Below are 4,877 nucleotides of genomic sequence, written 5' to 3'. Positions count from 1 at the left end.
TCCTTTTGCACAATCGAGTACAGGTTGGGGATTGCTTTTTGTGCAAAGAAATTTTGGCCGGGTACCTTCCACTGCGGTATCCCAATAGCCACAATTTTTTTGAACGCCTCAGACTCCACCAGCTTGTATGGTAAAAGCTGGCGGGCTAATAGTTCAGACAAGCCAGCTGTCAGATGCTGGGCAAGGGGGTGACTTTCTGACATTGGCTTCTTACGCTCAAACATGTCCTTGACAGACACCTGACTGTGGGCAGATGAGAGGGAACTGCTCAAGGTGAGAGACGGAGTGGCGGATGTTTGAGAGGGGGCAAGGAGGACAGCAGTGGTTGACATGGCTGAAGATGCTGGACCAGGAGGAGGATGGAGGCTTTGAGTTTGTGTGCTGCTTGTACTCATGTGTTGATCCCATAGGCGTTTGTGATGTGCGATCATGTGCCTATGCAAAGCAGTTTTACCTAGGTGGGTGTTGGACTTCCCACGACTCAGTTTCTTTTGGCACAGGTTGCAAATGGCATCGCTGTTGTCAGAGGCAGACACACAAAAAAATGCCACAATGCTGAGCTCTGCAATGACGGCATTCTGGTGGTGGACACAGCATGCGTTGGCGTGCTGTCGGGCTGACCCCGGGTGCCGATGCATGCTGTCTGACTGTGCCACTAGCTCCTTGCGACGACCTCCCCCTGCTTCCAACTCGTCTCCTCCTCCTCTCTGTCTCCCCATCTGAACTTTTGCCCTGTTCTTCTTCTTGCCGAGCGGGCACTCACGTGACATCCATGGACGCATCGTCATCATCAACCGCTTCACTTGTATCTGACAACTCAGCAAAGGAAGCAGCAGTGGGTACAATATCATCATCATCACACCGTACGTCCATGTGTGTAATGCTGCCTGACTGAGACATATCCCTGTTATCTACATCCTCTGGCAATAATGGTTGTGCATCACTCATTTCTTCAAACGGATGTGTAAATAACTCCTCTGGCATACCAAGTGAAGCGGCTGTGGTGCTAGTGTTGGTGGTAGTGGCAGGCGGGTGAGTGGTATCTTGAGAGGTGCCCGAAGCTAAGCTGGAGGAGGATGGTGCGTCAAGGTTCCGAGCAGAAGCTGTAGAAGATTGGGTGTCCTGTGTTAGCCAGTCAACTATGTCCTCAGAACTTTTCAAGTTCAGGGTACGTGGCCTCTGAAAATTGGGCATTATTCTAGGGCAAAAGGGAATCACAGCACCACGACCACGACGGCCCCTGCGGGGTGGCCTGCCTCTGCCTGTCATTTTTTTTGGATTAGTGGTACTATGCGTGCAAGCTACTGTGAGACCAGATATGAGTGGCAATGTGCACTGGCAGCGGTTGGCAGAGTACACGGCCTGACACCCGCTTGAAGACAAGTAACTGCTATTCAATCTATAACAGTGAAAAAAGTTTTTTGGTTTTAAATGCACGCTATAGTGACACCAGATATGAGTGGCAATGTGCATTTGCAGAGGTTGGCAGAGTACACGCTGAAGGCCTGACACACCCGCTTGAAGGACACTGACTGCTATTAGCTTACAGTGAAAAACTTTTTTCTTTTTAAAGGCACGCTATAGTGACACCAGATATGAGTGGCAAAGTACACTGGCAGAGGTTGGCAGAGTACACGCTGAAGGCCTGACACCCGCTTGAAGGACATTGACTGCTATTAGCTTACAGTGAAAAACTTTTTTTCTTTTTAAAGGCACGCTATTGTGACTCCAGATATGAGTGGCAAAGTGGACTGGCAGAGGTTGGCAGAGTACACGCTGAAGGCCTGACACCCGCTTGAAGTACACTGACTGCTATTAGCTTACAGTGAAAAAACTTTTTTCCTTTTTTAAAGGCACGCTATTGTGACACCAGATATGAGTGGCAAAGTGGACTGGCAGAAGTTGGCAGAGTACACGCTGAAGGCCTGACACCCAGACGCTTGCAGACAACTAACTGCTATTCAATCTATTACAGTGAAAAAAATGTTTGGATTTTTAAATGCAAGCTATTGTGACACCAGATATGAGTGGTGGCACTGGGCAAGTGGGCACAGTATCCACTGTGAGCCTGACACAGAAGCTGGCAGGCAGGCAACTGCAATTACATTACAAAAAAAAAAGCAGACTGATGTTTTTTTTTTTGGGGGTGCTGTCCTTACAGTAGAGATCAGATGAGTCCTTCAGGACTGTAGTGGACACTGAATACCCTAGCTATCTATTTCCCTATCAAATGAGCAGCAGCTACATTTTCCCTCCTCTATCTAAGAATGCAGCTTCAGAATGAATCTAAAATGGATGCTGTACAGGAGGTGGGAGGGTCTGGAAGGGAGGGTCTGCTGCTAATTTGCTGGAATGTGTCTGCTGACCGTGAGGCACAGGGTCAAAGTTTACTCAATGATGACAAATAGGGGGCGGATCGAACCGCGCATGTGTTCGCCCGCCGTGGCGAACGCAAACACGCTATGTTCACCAGGAACTATTCGCCAGCGAACAGTTTGGTACATCACTATTGATTTACCTGGGGGACCAAGGCACCCCATTTATAAATTGTCTTGGTGGTGGCAGCGTTAAAATAGTAATAGTTATATTATTATGTTTAAGTGTGGGTGGTGTTAAGGGAGATTTTGTCATTATATCCAGTCTAGTGAAGACAAATAGTGTACTTTAACCCTTTCACCACCACAACTACGTCCCGCACACTCTTGGAGTAGGGTGCGTTTGTGACACGTAGTAACCCAGACGCTGAGATATTTCATTCTGCTGAAGCACCAATGGAATGGGAACAGCGGGTTCAGTGTGGTGTATTTCTCCGTAGGTAGCGTGAGATTTAGCACCTCACATTTCAAGAGATTTAATTTGAATCGCGAAAGTCTCCTGTAGTGATCGAATTCTGAAAGGAGACAGGGTAGAGTGGTTCAAGGGTCGGAAATCAAAACGACTTTGTGTTCTACTCTCTGCCTTATATGCCCGTATATCAGGATTCTGGTGCATCGCTTGTAATAAGGGCTCCAATGACATTGCGAATAACAAAGGGGAGAGAGGGCATCCCTGCCTCATTTCGTTGATGATTCTAAACTCCGCCGTCAGGGCCCAGTTGACTCACCGCGGCACGTGACTTAGTGTATAACGCTTTGATCCAGTCAAGTAACCGTTCCCCCAGGCCCATCGTCCTCAATGTGGTTATTAAAAATGACCAGTCAAACCGGTTTAACGCCTTTTCTGCATCAGTTGATAACAACATTAGGTTTTTCCCTGTCCTCCTTGTGTGATGTTGAATATAGAAGAGCCAATGTGCTGTCCCGCACCTCCCGTCCAGGTATGAATCCTGTCTGATCCTCTTGGATCAGTGTCGGTAAGATGGATTGTAGTCTGGTAGCCAGTACCTTAGTGAACAGCTTAGTGTCCACATTTAACAGTGAAATCAGACGGCAGCTCCCGTAGTTCATTGGGTCTTTTCCAGGCTTGAGCAAGACCGTTATGGTCACCGCTAAGTATTCCCCCCTAAGTTCCCTGTGGTGGTCACCCCGTGAGAGGAGGGGGTGTTCACGCCCAGAGATGTCTTTTTCCCCTAGTTGATCTCCAAGCAGACCATGAATCCTTTTTTTTTGGTGTTTAATGGGTACCAGTGGAGCGGAGCCCTCCGTTTATTCTGCCATCTTAGTCCGTGCCCAAGCCACGCCCCCCTGAATTACTTTTTTTTTAACTGTGGAGCAATCCTTTATGTTCAGGGATGCAGAAAGCTTTTCCTTTGATAACTGAATAGTATTTCATCACCCACCTGCAAATGGCACAGTTTTCTAATGTGCTTTCTATTACATAAAATTTAACCATAAACATGTTGTGGCGGAACCAACCCGACCACTTGTGCCTGGAGAGAACTGCTTGCCAGCCTCTTGCCCTGTGACTATGGCCCTGGGATGTATTGCCCTTCTAGGAACTGATTTGGGCATATTGTATTTTATTATGCTGCTGCTGGCCCTTTAAGATCCATCTGGGGACATACTGTGGAGTTACTGGGTGGCCACCATTTCATGTATCAGAGGCACATGGTTAGAACAATGGATGAAGCACATGGTCAGAACAATGGATGGCAGCCATTTTAACTCCCAGACACTGTTTGGACATTTCTACACGGTGCCATCTCGCCGGTATTTGGTGCACAAAGACATCGTGCAGTAGTTTTAAACAACAGGGGACACATTATACAGTAATTATTTTTCATATATAACCTGTATATGTTCTGCAGAATCTGCATTAAACTGTATCTTCCAAACTACTGAACAGATCTGGGTGAATTTTGGATATGTGGTTATTGCATGTTTTGGGGTCCCTGTGATATGTTTTATGTAGCAGATGGTACCAGGGCTGTCCTAAAAGACTGTAATACTATTGCAATTCGTGTGTTGTATCTGTTTCTATGTTTAAAATGTATGTGGGATTCGTATGATTGTTTGGTAGTTTCCATCCGTACTCCATACGAATGTAAACTACCGAACCAATAGACCACCCCAGAGAGAAGTGTGTACCTTATTAAGCGTTCACACTTCTCTAACCGCAGGTTAATCGGTACTTTAGTGATGTATCTGGGTGGCAGCCGTTCAGTATACGAACACGTGGCGGCGGCCATCTTACGCATGAAAATCTCAGCGGTGTTTGGTCATCGAGTGTCTGGAACTCAAATCGGACACTCGATTACCCGAACACCGCTGAGACCTCCATGGCTCCATAACTCCCGAACGGGAAAGCTAATCAGCCTCCCGTTCGGTAGGTTCAAAGTACCGAACAAGGAGATTCATACGAATACAAGATTAATCGTGGATGGCAGTATTTGATGTGTGTTTTACCTCCCGAACGAAGACCGACCGCAGGGCCAAAAC

Source organism: Pelobates fuscus, chromosome 2 (genome assembly GCF_036172605.1).
Source record: "Pelobates fuscus isolate aPelFus1 chromosome 2, aPelFus1.pri, whole genome shotgun sequence".
Lineage (NCBI taxonomy): Eukaryota > Metazoa > Chordata > Amphibia > Anura > Pelobatidae > Pelobates > Pelobates fuscus.
The sequence above is the reverse complement of the archived record's forward strand: the minus strand, read 5'-3'. Positions refer to the sequence as shown.